The sequence below is a fragment of the Dromaius novaehollandiae genome, chromosome 3 (assembly GCF_036370855.1).
Source record: "Dromaius novaehollandiae isolate bDroNov1 chromosome 3, bDroNov1.hap1, whole genome shotgun sequence".
NCBI lineage: Eukaryota > Metazoa > Chordata > Aves > Casuariiformes > Dromaiidae > Dromaius > Dromaius novaehollandiae.
In genome coordinates, this window is record NC_088100.1 from 111,890,005 (window position 1) to 111,911,849 (window position 21,845).

Here is a 21,845-nt window from a genome sequence, read left to right on the forward strand (position 1 = left end):
GTTTCTCCTCAGCAGACTGCTACACAGAGAAAGACACTGTTCAGCCATATTTCTAACACCATCCCTAAGAAGCAGAAGGCCTCACCAGATCTTCCAGTCAGTACAAACCTGCTATTTTAAATATTGAATCTTTTTATGCCAGGAGTCCCTGGCACTTCTAAGTAACAGTTTTGCACTGGGGTAATCACCTTCCAAAGAAGTGCTGAAGAATCTGCTATCTGTTGACCCTCAGACATGAGCTCAAAACCAAGAGAGCTGAAAGAATGAGCTCCTCAAAAAGCAAATGTTCCAAAGAACTCACCTGAAAATAACTTCACTGAAAATACTGATTGTTGACTATAGCATGTGATTTTAAAAACATTAGATAAATATTGAAAGAAAAAAATAAATATGCAGCAATTTTTAAGCATACTTCAATAGAAAGAAAACAATCTCAGTACAGAAATTCTTATAAATTCAAAGAAGAAACACTACCAGAAGTGCAGCATTTTAGGCAGATTTCTTGCCCAAGATGCAAAAGTTGAATTTCGAACTCAGCAGAAACAAGAGTTCAGTGCCAGAGGAAGTCTCTTCCAGGACAGAGTCCTCCTCTGATCAGTTCACCACGAAAACAAAGTTGCATTTTTACAAACACAGTAAGCAGAAGCCTTTTCTCCAGGCTGAGTAGATCTGAATTTTGGCTTTATTTTTCATACACTGTGGCTACTTGAACTGATCTTGTTCTGTAGTTAGTTCAAGCACTGGAGATGACAGATTGATTCCTTCTATGGCTTCTTGCCTAAGACGACATTTTCTTTCATTCCTTTTTCTTGATTTCTACTTCTTTGGCCTAAGTGAAATAGAAAGTTCTAACTTAAAAAGCCTAAAACTTACAAAGCCTAAAATTTGTGAAGCGTCCCAAGGTGTACCAAAATGCTCTAAAAAGGGGTTTAGTACCACTGAGTCCCCTCTAGTAATTGCTGTAAATGCTCCCCACTTGTTTTTTAGGTTAGCTTGTATCTTTTTTACTCTGTGATAGGTTAACCATAACATGAGCACCTAGGTTCTGCTATAGAGCTGCATATCTGGATTCCAGCTGTGGAACCTCTGGTGGAGAAGGGTGGAGAAGAAAAGAAGTACATTGCTAAGTCTTGGTGGAGACTACATCAGCCACCAGCTTTGCCACTATGGGAGAGGTTGGCTGTAGTTGCTGGGAGACCTCTGCCCCCAAGCTTGTTCCATTTGACATCCTATTGGAGGTTGGCTTTACACCCAAAGGTTCCTGCTAAAGCCTCCTACAGGCACAGGACCTCACAGACCTACTCCAGAAAGCAGAAGACCTTCCTTCCCTCGAGGAAGTTCCCAAAGGGACAGGCTTACTAGTGATACTTACCAACTGCACAAGATACAGACCCACTTCTTCACTTCTGCCCAGACGTTGGCCTCCTTGTCCTATCTTGGTATGTCAGAATCTCCTCTAATACATGAAGCAGGAGGTGGGGATGGACCCCCAGGCTCTGCAGAATCATCATGAGTGCGTGCCTTCATTCATAGCCAGGTGATGTAATAGGAGCTCCTCAGTCAAAACTCGCTGCTTTTGTCCCATCCATAGTGCAGCAATTAATTATCCTGGCTTTGTCCCACAGCAAAGAGATCACAGGTGACACCCAGTGCTAAGGAAGCCACTGCATTACAACAGCCACCTTCTGAAAAGTAAGAAAAAGAAACTCGTGAACATCTTCTGCTATCATCTCTGGTGTATGGAAGTCAGATACATTCACTCAGGGCACTGAAGGGTCCTCAGGTTGGCTGTCTCAGATACACTGCAAATTGCTGGCACATCCAGTCTCATGATGTAGCTTCCAGCACTGACATAAGAACAGTGACTACCCCCCCACACACACACCAATACACCAGTCTTGGTACTATTCACACTGAAGGGATTGGGTTTTGGGAGATACCTATACAACCACCCCATCTATACTCCCAAAATATCAGTAATCTCAGAGGTTTGGCCATGAGGTGAAAAAGAGTCACCAGAAGAGATCACTGGAACTTGAAGTCCACTTGTATGGTAAAATGACCTCCTCAAGCCACCCAAATTTAGTTCTCTAAACAGACCTCATTATTTAAACAACTTGTAAATCCCCATAGCAAGCGGATGGCATGAAGAGACTTAAGTCTTTCCTAAGTGGCTATTTCAGGAATATTTGTGAAAAGAGGAACACCTCAAATTCATAAAGTTGGGCAATCCCTCTTCACTACCTCGGGGGCAGTACATGTAGTGTGAATGCCCATATCCAGGGATCTCCACATCTTTGTCAACCTAAAATGGAGGAAGTAAGGGCAGTTTGCCTGTCTCATGTTTTTAGAGTATGTGCAAGAGCACCAGGTAACCACTGCCATTATGTCCTGTAGGAGCCTATGGCTTTTCCAGAGTCACTGAGGTGAACTCATGGGGTTTGAAAAAAATCCAGGCTGTTTCTTGCAGAAAATTTCTACTTTTCTTTTACAAAAACTCTACTCCCCCCCCAAAACGAGGGCTGCCACCTGAAAAACAAGAGCTTTGCAGCATACTTGCAAAGTAAGACACACAAGCAAGTGAACAGTTTCCAAGAAATGTTTTAATCTTGCAGTAATTACTTTTCTGCCTAATAAAAAATTTCAGCAGACATGCTTTGCCCAGCCCTGCTTCTCACTTACTGAGATACTTTAGAAAATACTGCCTGGCATAAAGACTCCATCCCAATGCCCCTTATTTAGAGTGTTGCTTCTGAACCACATTTGTAACTGCAGTCCCATGAGGAAAACCCTTAGTCTACTGATGCACAGGAGAAAGAAACTCTTTAATGCTTAAAGAATACACAGTGGGGATGAATCAAAGAAGAAATTAGCATTCAAACCTTCATCTCACTCCTTACCAGACCCTGAAGGGACCCATCTGATTTTTATGCTCTTATGATTCTTCTTCCTCTGCTGCATCAGGCTTCCTGGTAGCCACCAAAGTGGTAATGGCATCGTGCAGGAGGGAGCCTCTCTCTTTGCTCTCCTGTGAACATTAAGCTGAATAGACTGATCATCTGCATCTGATCCTAATGTAGCCAGGCTGAAAAGTAGCCCAGAATCACTCTTTGGCTCGTCACACCGTTGGTGGTGGTGGTCTGGGGAGTTCATATCAACGTATCTAGATCATGTCCAGTGATCGAGTCTTCCCATTGCATTGGCAAGCCATATCTCAGTATATGCAAGAACCAGACACCTTTGTTTTAATTCCAAGGCAGATTTATTCTCACCAGCCTAGCCCATCTTCTCCCCTTTTGTACAAGATTTGGAGACACAGCAGGAATTAAAGGCAATTTCACACCTCCAGCAGGGAACATTTGTTCTTTGGTGTGACCCTAAATATACAGGCAGATTAATACTGACACAGGGTGGGTGGGCAGGTCAGTAGCAAAACTTCCTCTGCATTCTATAGCTCCAGGTTTCTACCTGCCACAAATGGCAGTACCTGGAAATATAAAACTGAGAAAATTATAATTTTCACCCCTGCCCATCATGGTTTGAACCACTTCTGCGGTGCGTGTTCCCAATCTCATGGGTCTGTAGCATGTCCAGGGAAAACTTAGCTCCATCTTACAATTTGAGGACAGGCCAGTGTAAATTTTTTTGAGTCTGGAGCTCTTGGAATCAAATTTCTATCGAGAGTTGCATAAAATACAAAATCTTTGGTTTGCTGTGTGTTCATTCTGCTGCAGCATGTGTTGTTTTACAGGTTATGAAGAGCCATGGAGTGTGACAGGCTGCTATCTGACTAGGATTTAAAATGGGTGTTCTGTCATTGTTAGTAACCTTTCAGGGCAGGAGACCACTAATCTGCTGGGACATATCATGCTTAATGAATTTCAAGGACCTTATTGAAGAAGGGTTGATTTCCTTACCAAATCAAATACTAGCTTGTACATAGCTCTCCAGGCTTGCCACTGTGCACAAATGGAGCGCTTTTTATTGATGGAGTTTGTTCACTGTGTTTTATACATGCCAATAAAACTATTATCCCCTTTCCAGATGTTCTGCAGAAGGAGGATATGAGCTTAGACAGAGCTGTTCAAAACTCAACAGGGTGAGTTTAGGAACAGTGCTGTTAGCCCTCCCAAATGAAAATAGTCTTTACCTATCAGAGAAAGCCCATTCTGAAGGATCAAAGTACCAAATGAAAACGGTAGTGTAAGTCATAAAACTACAGTGTAACCTCTCCCACCGCCTCACCAAGCCTCATAGCCCAAAACAAAATGTGCAGCAAGATCAGTGAAAGATCCGTTTGCAGCCAGCCTCATCTTGTACAGATAGTGCTGGAGGCTGCAGAGGCTGGGAAAGCCGCGGTTGTTTCTTTCTTGCAGCCACACAAACGGCCAAAGTCTCAGGGTTTACTTCTCCACATGGATTTTTTTTTTTTTTTTTTTTTTTTGAGCTGGACAACTTTGTGAGCACATACAGGTTTGAAATATTCCTTAGCACATGAGAAAGTGATTTTTAAGACTGGCAACAGTAGGTTTATTCCATCCCAAGAGGAGTCCTGCAAAGTATTTTCCCACACAGTAATGATACTAATGGCCTAGGGCACCTGCCACTTGAAGAATTTGTAAGCACCAGGTCACCGAAGTGGAGAAGGACCTGAGAAAACATTGAGAGACTGCTAGCAAAAACACAGATAACAGAAATGTCCCCTCTTCAGCCTTGCTCAAGCCAGTCTTGGAGGGGAAGGATGGCAGCTGAATGGTTCAGATTTTGCTACTGCAGTGATTTACTGCTGCAGATAGCATGTGTCCCACTACTGTCCCAACACAGGCCATAGGGACGGGAAGGCCAAACTGGCTGTGTTGGGGGCAAACACTGTTGCAACTCCGGTTTTAAATATATGCTCTGAAGCTGCCAGTCGTGCACGACAGGTTTACAAGCCACAGTGCCGCACTAGGAGAAAACATCTCTGATTTTATGTAACAAGTCCGGAGAGGCACGTTACCAAGTAAGCACACTTAAAATCAATCAGGCAATAGCGTGAAACACTTAGCACTTGGCTGCATGCTTCCATTTACCCCTGTTTAGCAACCATCCTGGGACAGACATGGTATCTGTTGAGAGGGAATGAAGAAGAAGAGCAAGCCACTGCTTTGAAAAAGCCTCCCATCCTCAGCCAAGACTGTCTTGACTCGAGTGCTCACCTGGACTCCAAGCCTCAACATACAGCTTGACTTCATACAGCAGTGAGGACAAGTCTATACCCACACTGAACTGCTGTGGCCGCACCTAACAGCAATGCTGTAACCACTGCTCCGCTATGTACCTGCATACTTGCAGGGCTGGAATTTAGGGTGTGGGGAGGGATGCAGCTCTCACTGTTTCCCAGCTGAAACCATGTCTCGGCCTGAAGCAGAGCAGTGTGAGCCTTGTGTCCTACACAGTCTGCTTAAGTGTCACCTTAATTCCTGCAGTAACACCTTCCTTCCTTCTGTCCACTGGCAGGATGTAGTAGCACAGTGATCTTGACTGGACCTGGGCCTCCTGCAAAACCCACCTGCGCACATCAGGTCTATGTTAATGCTGAGCTGATTTTTATGCTTTCTTTCTTAGGAAATACAAAGCTTGGAAGAAAATCTGACTTCAAACAATGGCTAGAAAGATTGAAATATACAGCCCTAAATGATCTTGCCTTCCTCAGTGAAGCTCCCATTAACTTCTGCACACAAAGGATCAGTCTTTTAATCGACATGATTTGAAGTTCTCCCCCACCCAGGGGTCTCCTTTCTTGCAAATTCCAGTAACACTGGTAGCAAGCTGGCCCACAGAAGGCAGACTGTAAATGAACCACATTTCTGGGGAAAATGATGGCACTTCTCTGGACAGCAGACATTTCTAGTTTCTCTTCTAAAGCCTGTATATGATAGATCATAGCAATTGTTTGCCAAACTGTATGTCCCTGGGCTTAATCCTAAATCTCCTGCTTCACGTGTTCACCCTCTGAGGAGGGGCAGTTGCTCTAAGCACTATTTTGTGAGACTTGGTCCCAATCAGTGCCCTACCTGGTCATTTTGAAAGACAGGACTACATTAAAGGAGCAACCATGCTTCTTTCACCTGCTTTACTGGAGAACAGACTATTCCTAACCTCATCTCATATTGCCTCTTCACTTATTCACTTATTTATTCACTGTTGCACCCACTTATCTGTCATCCTAATGCAGGCTTTCTTCACAGAGCTGATGGAAGCAAGTATAGCTTTTATAGCCTAACTAGGCCCATGGCTCATCCTGGACATCCCCACTCTGCTAACCAGGAAGTGGAATTTCTGGTCTATGTTTGCGCAGCTGTACAAAGAGTGTGCAACAGCTTGAAACAGGAGTACCAACTGCACAGAGCATCAGGTCTTCTTGTGCTTTTCTTGCACAAGTTTCCTACCATGTGTCTTGGCTCAGAAAGGTGGACTTGTCCTGGTGGAGACAGCTACTGAGTTACGGTCCAGTGGAAAAGAAACAGGAACAGTGGGACACTAACAAATCTTTCATGACCCTGGCATTTTAAGTGCATCTTCTTGAAGCAAACTTTGTTATAAATTTCTGCTCACCTTGGAAGCACAGAACACATAAGAGCTATCCCATTCAGAGAGTGTTTTCTGGCCCTCCTATTTTATTTTGTGGTGTTCAAGAACAGGATGCTGTGTCCCAACTTCTGCAGATGAACTCACTAGGTTCCAAAAGTCCATGAAATGGCTTTGGTTGATCAATGATATGTTGTGCATTAGCGAAAAAGCTCACTGTGACACAGATAGGGCTGAAATCAAAATTCCACAGAGAATATAAAGCAAACAGGCATTGAAGTTTTCTACAAAAGGCTGTGTGATAGCACTGGCTTAATATTTATTTCAGCTGCCTTGTATAGACAACACCTACCCATGTCATTTGTTGGCAGTGGCTCCATCTCAATCCACAGGCCAGATGGTTATCTCCACTCCTGTGATGAAGTGGAGCTCTGAAGATGGACCTAGTACTTTCCCCTGCACTCAACGAATGTCTTGCCTTGCTGGATATAGAGACTTCACTGCAGAAGTGACTGAGAGGTAGCCACTGATGGAAAAGGTTAGGTAACAGGAACTTCAGTTTTGTTGAGAAACTGAGTGCAACTCCTTCAGCAGAACTACAAACCTATGCTGTTGAATCAGCCACGTTCACACTCTGTGAGCAGCTTTGGAGCGACAAGGAATCTGGCAAGGTCCCAGCTGAGTAGAAAGGGGGCACCTTGTAATCACTGCCAATGGCAAAGGTCTGCTCTCAGACTGCAGCAGCTATTGTCCAATCACATCACGTTGTGTTCCCTGGAAAGTCTTGCCTATTTTGTCCGGCCAAAATTCAGCTGCTGCCAACTTTAAATACCACTCAGAACAATTCAGTTTCTCTGGTGGTTGATCAACTATGGGTGTTGTATGTTCTATGGCTATTGGCAGAGGGACACCAGGAACTCAGCTGCCCTCTTTGTGCTGCATTCATAGATATGAAACTTGCCTTGGATTCCATAGACAGAGAGGCATTACAAAAGGCACCAACAGCCTAAATAACCTGCTGAATATAATATATGATCTTTATGTAGATACAAAAGCAAGACAGGGAGAAGATTTCCCTTTCCCGTCACAACTCAAACCCAAGCAGGCTGCACCCTTGACTTTGCTGTGGCCTGGGTCTCAAATCAGGTTTCAAGTAACCCAAGAATTAATAATGTCAGTATTTTGTGGTTGGAAATTACAATAGCTTGAAATTGTAGCAAAAGCAAGTCCCAGGAAGTTTAAACTGACTTTGTTTTGCTGGCCCACTCTGAGGTTTCATTCCACTTTGGATTCAGTAGCTTTGCTTTGTCAACTGTCTTGAGTGAATTGTGCTGATTTTTGCAACCGGTGTGCTCAGTATAGCCTGCTCTATATATTCCTCTGGCTGATTGGTAGAAAATTTCCCTATGGGAGCCTGCTCTGCCTATCCCTGGAATAAAGGAGATGTTTGGACTAAAAGAAGTTAGACATTGTTTGTATATTATTATGATTCTTTATGTATGAAGTAATGGCAGCTATAAATCCCAAAGCTTAAACACTTCCTGCCCCCTTTCTGGTAAGTGTTACACAGATATGTAAGAAAGAGGAGTGTCGCTATCCCAGTAGTTTATAGGGCAGGTGGATTACAAGAGGTGGATAATGCTGACAGAATAACTAGTTGAAGGTAAGAGGCATTTAATGGAAATAAGTTATTTTGTAAGAACAGATCTGCACTGATCAAGCAAAGACAAATTTACAACACATCTATAAAAATTAGCATAAAGTACTAGTACTTTGGAAAAAAAAAAAGAAGAAGAAAGAAAAAGAAAAAGATTTCCAGTGATCTAACTCAAAAGACTCAGTTATTTCAAATTAAAAACAAAATTGGGTGATCCATCCAAAGTGTCTTTAATTGGTCAGCCCCATGAATGTAGAAAGAAGTTACTATTTTAAAGTGGATTCATGTAAAGCAAATTCAGGGCAATTTTTTCCTAGTACACTAAGGATCTGTCAAGCTAGGAGACTTCTACTGTCTTAGCTAAGCAAAAAAAATGGGGATGATTTTCAAAGCTGCCTAAGAGATTAGGGCACCAGTGTCACTTAGATCAGAAGGAAATCTTGTATAAACATCCAAGGCACAGTATTTCTGCATATTCCTTTTTTTACCAAGAAAAAAAAACACCTGGTATGTGTCTCATTTACATTGATCAGGGATTTTTTTTCTAATTTGCATCAGTAATTCTGCATACCAATATTCAAAACAGAAGAGCATGAAAGATGGAAGCGTTCTTCATTGAAAATTGTGATGTTTCTTCCAAAAATATTCCCCAAACCTGGACCACCTCAATTTTCCCTTAATGACAATGAGAAATGTTGGAACATCCAAGCATTGTGGGGAGGGGTTGATTTTTCCATTTAAAAGTTGGAGGAGAACAAATACCTGCTGAAAACAAAAAAAAAACAAAAATGCAAACAATTTCTGCTCAAAAGCAATTTCAGTAGAAACTTTTATTTTATCATTTTTTAATTAAGGGCCAGTTGGTGCCTGTAAAGCTCAGCCTTGAATAACAAAGAGTATATAACCTCCAGAAAATTCCACCTTAGAAATGGAAAAAAGCCTAGATCAGTCATCTGGAAGGAGTGGTCGTGAAAGTGCACACACACTTTTCATGCCAATACAGTAAGAGGCTGCATGCCTAGTATCTCTGACAGTTCGGGATGTCACAGAAGTGTAAGATTGGTCATCCCAGGTCAGATAGGAAGTCAGTCCAGCTCCAATGGTGGCCAAAAGCAGGTGCTGAGGGAAAGCTACAAGAACAGGACAAACGTGGTGACACTCTCCTAATCCTATGCTATCCTCCAGCCCTTTGCAACTCCAGGCTTTCATGAACCAGACACAGTTTCTATCTATTCAACATTACTCACTGAACTGCTCCTCCATAAACCTCTTCCATGTCCTCCTGCACTCATGTAAGCTGTCGCATCCATGGCATCTTTCAGCAAGAAGCTCCACAGCTCTGCAGCCTGTTGCATAGAGAAACACTTCCTTCTGTCTGTTTTGAACCTTGGCACTTCTTAGCTTCATTTGATGTCAGCTGTGATAGTTGGAAATCATCCTGGAATGTGAGCAAAAAGCGGATATTGTTAGCAAGCTTGAAAGGGGATGACATGGTGATGCATTCTACATCAGCTTTTTTTTCCTGTACACATAACAGGGCATTTCTGTCAAAACAGATCTGCAAATATCACTGATGAGTTTAGTTATAAAAGAAATAGGATGTAACAGCTACTATGTTTGCCCATTTGGAACAAATCAGTAGCAGGCTATTAAATATTTAACCTTCCAAATTTAATTTGTTAAATCTGCTGGGAGGAGTTTTCAGATTGCTTGCAGAGTGCTCTGGGAGCAGTTCCAGGTCAGCAGAAACTTTAGCCCCACTTCCCCTTACTCTGGAACAGAAGGAACAGTGATGACTCTTTTTTTCAGGTCTCCCTTTATAGAACCAATGGCTAAGCTCTCCAGCTGGTTGTAAATCCAAGTCTCTGCAGTGGAGCTATTCTGATTTACACAAGCTGAAAATATGGCCCCTAGTTCAGAAGAAATGGGCTGCCAGTTTAATTACCTCATCCCAGGTTTGGCATTAATAATGTGGGAATAAATTTAATGCTCCTAAGTAACAGCAATACACAGAATTTTGTCACATGCATGACAATTAATGTGTGGTGCATGATATTTCTGCTTCTCCTGAGTTCCCTTTTAAATGATGCTTCTTGTGATTTGAATTTCAAAGAGTACTTCTCCTAGTATTTCTCATTATTGATGGTGAGTGCTTTCAGGAGCAGCTCAGTGCTGCTTTGTTGGATCATCATTTTTGATTCCATGCCCAGATGCTAAGGACAGAAGCATGCAATTAATTTGGAAACACAACCCTTCATTGATTTCCGATGGAAGTTTTTCCTTGAACACCAAAGGCATGATGGTTCCCTGACTACCTATAATGTTGTATTTACATGGAAAATGTCTTCCTCTTCCACTACATATCTTTCCTTTTGTGAGAAGGGATCCCAAAACTGCTGCTGCCTACAAAAACATACGAAGATATCAGCAGAGAGCCATAAGCTATAGGTGATCCCCCCACTATCATGGGAGAAAAAAATCTGATTTCTGGGGACGTTGATGAGCAAGATGAAAAGTATTAAAGTAGTTTGGGCTCTAGGCCCACATGGGTAGGCCCACAGAGCAGGTGACAATAAGTTAAGAATGTGTTTTTTTGAAATCATTTTTGCCCTGGAATGAGAGGAGTCTTTGAGGGACCGGATTTCCTGAACAGCTCACCCACCCACCCTTAGGTGCATTGGGCCTGCAGGCGCTGGCTAGCTTAGGATAAGTGAAGTATGTGCACCTCTCCAGCAGCTCCAAAGTCAAAGCAGGGTCCCACATCAGCCGGGTGGCAAGTCAGGGAGTTTTCTACAGCAGTCAACACAGCATATGGATGAGTCCCTCCCAGACTTTCTGCACTGCCCAGGGTTTTCGTTAGGACATTGTCTTTGTGACAAACTGTCTTTACTGTTTAATAGCCACTTCAAGGGAAGAAAAACCCTCCTCATATATAAAAGGCAGGTAAGCATTGGAAATTCATGAGCAGGATAAATTTACATTTCCCTTTACATTTTAAGGTGGCATCAGTTAATTCAACAAGTGTTCCAGGCAACTAGACATTTATCAGCCAGATGCATTAATTCCCTTAGTGAGTCTAGTGAAAAGTTTGTGGGATCATTCATCAAGGACTATTCAAGCTATCTGTCCACAGCTATAACGCTTAGCAAACATAGTGTCATATCATTTTGCCTTTCCTCCTCAAGCTTGCCCTTGCACAAATTTTCATACCAGCATTGCTTTCCTCCTCACTTGAATCCATGCATACTAGCTGAAATGCAAGAGTTCCTTCCTTGTATTTGGCCTTGGAAGATGAAATCATGGCCCTGACTCTCAATTTCATGAATCGGCCTAGTTAAGGACTAGCCAAATCCAGTGCACCATGGGACCCAGGAGATTTCTCCTTCCTCATACACTACAGCTGATCTTCGTAGTCTCCAAGAGCCAGCAGGTTGCTCCTGCCTCAGCACAATGGATGCGGTTGCTTCCGCTTCCATTTGTAACTCCAGCCAGCAGCGAGGCTGATCACACATCCCAAAGAGGCAGATACACAAAACACAAACGTGGCCAGCCACACAGACCAACACAGGAGCCTCTAGTGGCACCCACATACACACCAACAGCACTCACATAGACATAGAACTGCACAAATGGCCTGATCGTATTCCTCCTGCTTGGCTAATCAGGATAGGAGTTTCCTAAGGGGCTCTAAATACCTGGTCCATTCAGTGGCTACCCTCAGATGTCTCAGTGTGCACTCACGGAGAACAAGGCCTTACCTGGTATTACTAATAAGGCCACCTAGGCACCGTTGTCCTTGCAAGACTCTGCTCCCCAAAACATCCACAATGCTCGCCTTCAATTATCTGTGAAGCAAAGCTGTGTCTCACATAACTCAATCATCTGTGAAAGGCAGCCATTCCTCATGGAGTTATCTGTAATTTTTGTCAGCCTCTCACTCAGTCATTTCTTATGTTCAGCTTCTTCTCTTGTCATGTCTCAGTTTCTCACAGACGGTCCAGATAGCTAAACCTGAAGCCATACCTAGTCATCTGCTTGTGTACCTTAACAGGCCTCATCTGTGGAAAGCTCTCAACAAACATCCTGAGGAGCAGTGAGAGCGAGTCATTCCCACTGGAGGTACAGCATGAGACGGCAGCAGGACTCTGGACCTCTCTTTCTTTTTATCGACTGTTACTGCAGAAAGGAAAGGACTTTTTTATTTGTTTCTTCCCACTTCCAAAGCACTTCAGGACAGGCAGTGGCTAGTTTAAATCCACAGGACCATGGAGAATTCAGGAACCATTGTGACCTTCGTGTACACCTACTGTTGAGGTTTCCAGGACATGTGGATAACTCCACACTATGTAGCCTCCAGGCAGCAAGAAAAGGGCCTGGTTCTCAGCTTAGATCAGAGTTGCCGAGGTTGGTATGCTACAGTTCCCCAGTGGATGAAAAGGCATTTTAATGTGAGGTGCTGAACAACACAGAAGATCCCTAATCATATCCAAGGGGAATTTTTATCACCTCAAATATCTGTTTGACTCTGTTCAAGGTCTGTAGCACCTACCTATTGTCACCAATGACTGGTTCCTTCCCTTATAATAAATCAAAAGGTGGCCTTGGCATGGGTCCTATCTGACAGATGGCCACATCTCAATTAGCACCTACAAATGCCTTTCCTGGCCATCTCAGAGTACAGACCAGCAATGCAAAAAGGCACAGAAATGGTACAAATCCCTCTCACTGGGAACCGTCCTTCCTCGTCAGGGAGCTGTTTTATGAATAGGGAAGCATTAGTGCCAGTACCTGCTGCAAGGCTTTCCGTAAGAATCCCAGAGAATTCAAACATGATAACTACATGTAGCGAGACAAGGCATAGATGACAAAGTAAAAGGAGTGAGATATTTCTGAGCCTATGAGTCTCTCAGCTCCTGGACTTCTGAAAAACTAGGCCATTTCCCTTGAATTAATGTAACTCTTCAAGAGCAAGAGTACAGACAACCCCTTCCAGAGACTGGGCTGAGGACTTGAGCTAAAAGGTCCTTTCAAATTAATTTAATGCCAGTAGTAAAGTCCTACACCCTGTTTGCTTCTTCTTCCTACCAGATGACATCCAGCAGCCACATTTTCCTGGTGAAGGTTACACAAAGATTGGCAGTGATTCTTTGTGACTTACTTTCTGACTTTTCTTCTGTTGTACGTAAGTGTGCGTGTCCAGTTTTTAAAAAAGTAAAAAAGAGCTTAAAAGAACAATGAAATATTCCATTTTGGACCAGGCTAAATGGTTCACTCAATCAAAAAAATTTTATGTTTTACTTTTCCATTTGTCATAAATATGTAATAAAAGAAAAATACTTTGTTTGGGTTGACCCAAAACAAGTTCCATTTTTATTCTTTCTGAAATACTGGCAAACAAACCAACACAAAATTCAGCACCCACACAGCTCAGCTCCCTCTGCGCTAACTGTTTTTCCTTCCTCAGAAAGTTAAAAGAACTCTTGCCTACACCTTTGGGGTCTGATCCAATTAAATGGAAGGATTCTTGTTGCCTTTGGCAGGAACAGATTCCAGATTTTGGGCTACTTCCCGAACACTATCCACTCTGTACTGTTGCTCTGAATTATAATGAAGTCAAAACATGTTTCAGTCCCCACCGTTATCTGTTGTGCCAGGGTTTTGGGTAGACAGAACTCTTAGGTGCTGATCTGCAAGTCTAGACCTTGCACATTTCTAAGCACTGGTCCCAGACTATGTCCCCTAAACAGTGAACAAATTTTGCAGTCTTGCAGCCTTGTTTAAATTTTTTACTGAGTCATTATTATTCTAAATAGCAGCCTCCAGCCCTTCTCTTCCAAGCCTTCTCCTTTCCATCTCCTCCATCTATCTCCCATCTCTAATCCTGCACCCCAGTGAGATCACCCCAAAACCACAGATCTAATTTGCTAAGCCTGAGCATATCAACTAGGCTTTAAACCAATTAGCACTGCCATGTTAGCTGGGTTCTGTTCCTGCTGTTTGAGATAACCTGGAGGGCCAGAAGGGAGGGTGGGGAGGAGGGCAGTCTACCATCCAACTATTGCATTAGAGGCAGTAAGTGACATTTTATTTTCTCTGCAGTGGAATATGCTTGATCACAGACAAATAAAGAGCCAGCCACTGAGTCAGTAGGAGCCTTTAGGAGAGAGTTTGCAGGAGAGGTTATGAGCCAGCTTCTTCTGCTGAAAGAATGATGTTTCCCTTTGGCCAAAAAGAAGACAGACTCCAACCTTGTTGTGGGAATAGTGTGGAGGAGCAGCATTTTGTTTGTCCTCTCTCCCTCTTCCCTCTCTAGTGATAGGTGGTGCTGCTGCTCTTCTTAGAGTTCAGGGATGCACTTTAAGGTCTTTCTCTTTCCACTTTCCTACAGGGGCTGTCCTAGGTCTACCAGAGCACTCACCACCCTGAGAGCTTTTGACTTTTCTTAGAGAGCCGAGAATTACAAATTAACATTTCTCCCACCAGGTCCTATGAGCAGTTCAGCAAATCAGCAGCTCTGTTAGCTAACGGTGTTCTCAAAATCTTTATGACTCTCCCAAAGTTTGCCCTCATGTCCTGCAGCATTCATCACATGTTTTCTGGACAGGGACTCACCCCAGCTCCCACACTGTGATGCCTCCTGGTGAGTTTTGGCTTGGATTTTCCCAGAAGGCTTTCAGAGCAGCTCTGTCTCCAAGGGCTCTTGTGTAGCAACTGCTCATGGTGGTACAGAAAATCCAGAGGCTCAAAGAGTGAGCAATTAATCAGCACAGTGTGACTCTGGTCAGGAACCCACGCTTCAGGCAGTGTAATTCAGGATGATTCCACCAAAGCCCATGTTCAGATGCGAGGTCAGTATAATTCTTTGCAACAGCCCTGATAAGAGCAAACAGTGGTGAACTGATTTCCCCAGAGCTACAATGATTTATGTCTGCAAAGGGTCATCCCTTCCTTACCTTCTGCAAAAAAACAAAGCAAAAAAAAACAAACAAAAAAAAACTGTGGTAGGAAAAGCTGCTTGTATGCCTCTTGTAATCTGTTTCCAGGTGGTATTTTCTCTTTATATTCTGCCTTGATGGCTCCCAAATTTCTAGCTCCTCACAGCCAACAGGGCATCCGTGCCGTGCCATGCCATGCCGTGCCGTGCCGTGCTTCGGCATCCGTGGAGTCTCCCATTCCAACCTGGGCTGCCCTGCATCCTTCCCTATCTCTCTCTTCTTCTGCTCTCTGTGGCCTTGCTTTCCTCACTGTTTGCAAGGATTATTCCTGTTCTTTTTATTCCTTGGGTTTTTGGACTACCCACTCCTAAGGAGCTCAGGCCACAGCTGAGCCCTGCTCAGAGGCCCTAGGGAGCAATCACACAGTGCCCTGTCCTCAAAGCAGGGTGGGATACCCTGCCTGGTAAGTAGCTTGTCCTAGCAGGATGCTGGCAAAAATTTAAACCTGCGAGCAGCTGCAGTGAGCCTCAAAAAGTCATCACAACTGAGAGAGGTGGATTTTTTCTCCCCTCCTCGTCCCTTTCAAACAACTCTTCATCCTTCTCTCTTTCGTCTCAGTGCTCTGCGCTTCTGTCTACGAGGGGGGGGGGTGTCACAGCAGCTCTCCTACTCAGGTCTATCTGCATCAGCCCTGGAGGGATGAAAGGTGCCTTCAAAAGCAGAAAGAAAAGGTTAGTTTCCCTTCCTAGACACAGCATGAACCTTCGCAATTTGTCCCCATCCACAGCACTTACCAAGGAGCCAGTGAAATGTGTTAGCAAAATGCATGAAGGATGCAAGGGCACATGCCTGGGGTAAACATGCTGGTGTTGAAAGGGTCTCTCAGCAATGCTGCTAAACCGGTTGAGAAACACCCAAACTATGACTCTCTTAGTTACTAACTGGACTCGAATCGCCTGTGACATCTCCTCGTGGTCCCGCCAGATACCCCTACCAGGGGAACTAAGGGCACAGCTGTCCCGGGTGTGATGGTGGCGACTAGTAGTTGCCTCCGCCCTGTCGAAGTATCCTTTCGGTCTTCAGCAGTAAGGGGGGGACCTAATTGGCTTGCAAAAAGGCGTCTCGGTCCCCCCTCAAAGTCATTGGCCCAGTGGTGATTTGTTAATTATTGGGCGTGGTAGCAGTCTCAACGACTGTCACCGACTGGCTCTGCCTGCCTGGGGAAACAGGCATCCACACATTAACCGGATGTGACACAGCATGTCTATCATGGGAGTGGGGACAGCTTTGCTTGTCTGCCCTGTTGGCTGTTTGAGCATAGTGGTCAGGGGAGACCTATCCAGTGGTCCCCCTGAGCCAGCATCTGTGTTTTGCTGGGCGCTGTAGCAGGGCACGGGCCCTGTGAGGTCCTCTGGCCTCTAGCAAGACAGCACGACCAAGTGGCGATGACCTACCACCTATCCTAGCTCTGTAGATCAGGCATGTCGCTTACCTTTAGTTTAAAGCAGAGTAAAATTCTTCACATAGACGGTGAGTCTGCTCCGTCTTCCGGAACTGCTGGTACCCCATCTATGCTTTATTCTTGGCTTGAGCTGGAGGTGGGGATGTTTTGGCACATCTGTGGGGTGTAAGATTGGGCAGACCAATAGCATCAGCTGCACCAAGCCCCTTAATCCAGCACTTCCATCTAGAAGCAGATGTTGCCTCCGTTCACCAAATGACGCACTAACTGGACTTGACAGCGGACGAGCCGCTTACACAGCTCGGAAAAGGTGCCCTGTATCGTACAGGGTTCGGTAAATAGTCTGCTGCTATTTGCTTCACCACAAGCCCCTTACTATTGGTCTTTGAAAGCCCTCCTCCAAAGGAGACAAGGGCAGCACAAGATGCATTGTCCATTTGCAGCATACTGGCTAGACAGTAAGAGCTGCAAATAGGAAAAAACAGACCAGACATAGTTGCTAGATCCCCAGCGTCAGGAATAGGCCAATTTATGGTAAGCTTAGTGCAAACAGATGTGGCATGATCAACACTAGTTGGAGCAATGATGGGCCTCTCCCTTGGTGGTTTTTGGTCAGGTTGACCAGACAACAGAGGGTGAAGTATTTTCTGGTCTGTAGCAATAGTCACAACCACTAGGACTGTTGGGTCATGATTGCTCCACTCCTTGTATTTTCTTGGTTCTGCTACCAAACTCAGCTAAACCTGATTAGGCTTGATTTCTCCACTGAAACAAAGGCCAGTGGTCTTCCTGGACTGAATGAAGAATGCTCATAGTTTGGTGCGGGAAGAATGGGAAAGGTGGAGTAACAGCATTACTGAAAATTGTTAGTTCCATGACATCATCAAACCTCACGTTGATAACTGCATGGAAAACATTTCATTTTGGAAGGGTCAGAAGGAGACAAACAGGACACAGGATATGCCTGCCTGAAACAGATGGCCCTTGATGACCCAGAAATACCTCCTCTGCTCCATTCTGTGTAAATGCTATTTTTCTCTTTCAAGAAAGAAACTAACAAATCCTTTAGGAAATTTTGCTGTGTTTCCTCCTGTTTCAGAAATACATGTGGTCACTAAGAAATTGTATTTCACTAGGAATTCACCAGGTGGCCAAGCCAGCTGACAGTTCCAACCAGAAGCAGTAATGCCTGGCAGTAAGAATGTGCATTGCAACAGCTATAAGCCATTTTGTTGCATGCAAGCCCTCCCTCCAGTTTCATTCTTGTACTAACAGAACAGAAAGACGGTCTTTTTCCTGAAAGTCTTATTTGGTAGAGGCATAACAAATGTGACTTGCAGGCTTCTGTTCCCAAGAAAGGGAAAGTGAAAAGCATTTTGGAAAGCTATGTCAATCACACTTTGGGGCTATAATTTCTACTGCTTACATATTTATCCTGTCCTAGTGCCAAGTACCTATTGCAAAGAGCTGATCTCACAAACTAGAGGCATGTATTATATTAAGGAAGACTCAAAATCTCACTGAAGTCCAGACCAAGTCAGGAGACAAAACCTTTCTGTGAGCACAACGGGATATAACTGAAAACAAAATGAGAGCTCGGGAGAAGAGACACACCAGCTTCAGGGTTGAGTTCAACCTGCCAGCTGTAGGGAAGAGATCTCACTAGGCAGAGGAAGGGGGGTATTGATTTACATGGCCCCATGCTTGGAAAGAGATTTATTTATTTTTTAAACGCTCGTGGATATGATGCAGATGAGGGTGTCCCTTGTGCAAGAGACAATCCTGGATGCCATGATCATTTCAGCTACACAGGTTTTTGGGATAGCCAGAAAAAAATGTTCTAGGAAGTCATTTTTATCTTTCCATCAGGGAAACAGGGCTCTATCAAAAAGAATGTCTTCTGTGGGAAAGGACCAATTATTACTGTTTTCAGAAGCATATAAAAATCAAATTTATCAAGCCACAATTATTACTTATTTATAGAAAACAAAAATAAAGGGAAAACATTTGAATTCTTCTGAACATTCAAATATTATTCTGGACTCTTTGTCACTGCAGAAGAGACAAAGTTTCAAGTTTTTTCCTTGTTGTTGTTTTTTTCTGGGATGAAACTGAAATAACCCAGGGAATGGGCTCCACTGGCTCAAGAAGAAGGGAAAGTATCTTTGCTCAAATTGAAGAGTGAGCACAATGGAAAAGAACTAAAAGTTGTGAGAGAGGGGAAAATGGTGTTGGAGGGATTTTCTGCTGAAAATCCCCAAGACATGCACAAGTTACTTGTTTTAAAACTTCAACATTCACCTTCAGCAAAGATTTGGCATGGGTTATTTTGGGAATTCAAATAACAAGCAACAAGCAAGCAAGGGGAGAAAACAGCCTTATCCCAAATGGAGAGGTGGAGACAACAAAAAATGCACAGGGAATGTAAGGCTTCATGTCCCTCTTCCTGCAGTGGCAAAGAAAAGCAATGATCTAACCCGAGCTTGTGATCTTCTGATAGCATTTTAAGCCACAGATGTTGAAGCATCTAGAAAGAAATGGTGACAGAGAAGCTTTTAGGCTAATGACTTGGCTAGCAGGCCTGCTAGGGATGGGAAGAGAAATGAATGAACCCTGCTTCCCTGTATTATTTACAGTTATCAGGAAAGCAGGGAACACCCCTTCACTGCCACAGCATGCAGCACAGTGTGCTTGTCGCTATACCAAAAAGCAAAATAAGCAGATAAAGTAAAGTTCATTAGACGCGCTAGAGTCTTCCCCTGCTCCCTGGGGAGCGGCTGTGTCCAGCCCAGGGCTCGCAGGTGGCTATGTCCCTGGGGGAGCACTGTCAGGGTGCCTCTGCAGCAGGCCGAGGGGAGGGAAGGGAGGCAGCCTGGCACGCGGCGGGGGAGTCGGGGGAAAAGCCGGTGTCCCCCGGACGGGTGCTGAGCGCTGGGGGAGGGTGGCAGCAGAGACCCCCGCGGGAGGAAGGCCCCGGCGGGAGGAGGAGGAGAAGGCGACTGAGGACAGAGATCGGAGGGTTTTGCAGTTCCCCGGGGGAGGCGGGGGGCAGGGGGACTGTGAGGGAAGGGGTTGGGGCTGCTCCTGCTGCAGGAGGAAAGTTAGCCCGCTCCGCCGCGCAGGGCTGGCTTCCCCTGCCTCCCTCCTCCTCCTCCTCCTCCTCCTCCTTCTCCTCCTCCTCCTCCTCCTCCTCCCCGCGAGCGGAGCGCACAGTGCAGCCCGGCGGTGCGGGCGGCGCAGCCCCGCCGGCCGCGCGCCCTGCCCGGCTCCCCCGGGCTCCCCCCGGCTCCCCCCGGCCCCTCTGCCCCCCGGCTGCCCCCGCCGCCGGGATGCTGCCGGGCGCCGCGCCCAGGCGCTGAGCCGCCGCCGGAGTCGGACCGCTCCTGCAGCCCCCGGAGGGCGCATCGCGCTGCGGTCACCTTGCAGGGAGGTAAGCGACCCCCCTCATCCCCTGCCGGGGTGGGGGGGGCGACGCACCAAAATCCGTGTCCACCCCCCTTGGGTTTGCAGGGTTGCCCGGAGTGGGGCCGGGCGGGCGGGCATGGAGGGGGCCCGCAGCTCTCGCGGCCGCCCCGGGGGAGGTCCCCGGCGGGGACCCCGGGGGGCGCAGCGGGTGGCGGCGGCCCCCCCGCCCCGGCCGGGGGGCTGCGAGCCTCCCCGCGCCGTGCGGCCCCGGCAGCGGTGTGCGGGAAGCGGGGGGGGACCCGCAGCGGTGATCCGCGGGTGAGACCCCGGCTGGGGTCGGGAGAGGGAGCGGGCTTTTCCCGGGGCCGTGGTAAGGTCTGGGTTGGGAGGACCGGCAGGGTTTCTGCAACGGAAACTGTGCGTGGGATTCCCCCTTTCCCTTTTCTTCCCTTCGCCAGGAGAAATCCCCTCCAACTGTATCAGGTCAGACCTCCCCTCCAAGCACCTGGTCACCATCCCCAGGTGCTCTGGGCAGGGGGAAGAGGGGCTGTGTGGAGATGCACGGTCCCCATGTGGAGTCCTGGAGCAGAGCTTGAGTTGGGGGGCAGGAGGGCTGGAGTAGGCTGGGCCGCTAGCAGTCACAGCTGCCCACTCCCCTCTCTACCCTGTGCAAGAGGTGGTGGGCTGAATTTCTTTTCCATCTCCCCCCAACCCTCCGCTGCCTTTAGTTTGCAGGCAGTGACTGCTAAATTGGATAAAAGGACAGTTAAGCTGAGGAGACAAGAGTGGGGATGTAAGAGGTTCCTGCTATTCAGTGGCAGAGAGGGGTGACCTTGGGCAAGTCCCCCCTGCCTGCCCCTGCCTTCTGGGTAGGGTATCGCCAAAGCATCCCGCAAGAGATCAAGGAGGATCCTTAAGTAGGAAGAGGTTGGCAAATGCTTTGAGACCTTTCTGGAACTGGCACCACAGGAATGCAAGCCTTCCCAAAACAGGACTGGTTGTGATCTCTGCTCCAAAGTGCATCATGGATGAAGAGGTTTATCCAGGACTCGAGGTGGTGGTGGCTTTTCTTCCCCCTAAAAACATGGAGCTACCTAGTGGCAGGAGTTGCTTTGGAGAGCAATCTGTTGAAATGTGTCTTCAGAATCACTGGAGGGGAGGCTGCAGCCTTGGCATGTAATGAGAAAGAAAGAAGCCAGGAAAGAAGATCTAAACTTTCCAGAGAGATTAAATATTCAAATCACAAATAATTAGACATTAATCCCTCATAAACAGGACATTAACAACAATTAAAAGATGCTTTGATATTCCTAAAGCCAAGCAGATGAGTTAACTGGTACTTTCTGGGGGATTATTGTATATTACAAAATGCAGTCAGCGCAGAGAACACACTTTTCTACATTAATGTATTTAAATGACTTGCTCTTAATTACAGTTAATGAGCTATCATCTTCAAAGTAGCTGCATTTAGATGCTCTCTATATTAGTTTCAAATTACCTCACTGAAGAATAAGCCACTTCTCATTTTACTGGCCAAGGTGACATTTTATTGGTAGTTTGGTAACTACAGTTCATGCCAGGATGTATGTAAGATGAATGCATCTGTAAGAATTAAATGAAGTTTCCTCATATTAAGTGGGCAAGCAGACATCACACGCCACTGGTACCATATGCTCTGGAATAAATCACTCACACAGCAAGGCTCTTCCTTATACAAATGCAGATGTAATGCAGTACTAGTGTACATGGGCACCACCACAACACATTTAACTTGATGAACGCTGCTTTCAGGATTTAAAATGTTTTGGATTCTAAG

At 45.5% G+C, this 21,845-nt stretch overlaps 1 protein-coding gene across 3 annotated transcripts in view; it reads left to right on the plus strand.

Moving 5' to 3' along the window:
- The first annotated feature begins 19,859 nt into the window (after positions 1-19,859).
- Positions 19,860-21,845, plus strand: part of SYNDIG1 (synapse differentiation inducing 1) — an 84,805-nt gene continuing 82,819 nt past the window's right edge. For all 3 annotated transcript variants that reach the window (XM_026104236.2, XM_026104235.2, XM_064509814.1), the window contains exon 1: positions 19,860-20,054. The gene's annotated coding sequence lies outside the window, so the exon portion shown is untranslated. The remainder of the gene's footprint in view (positions 20,055-21,845) is intronic.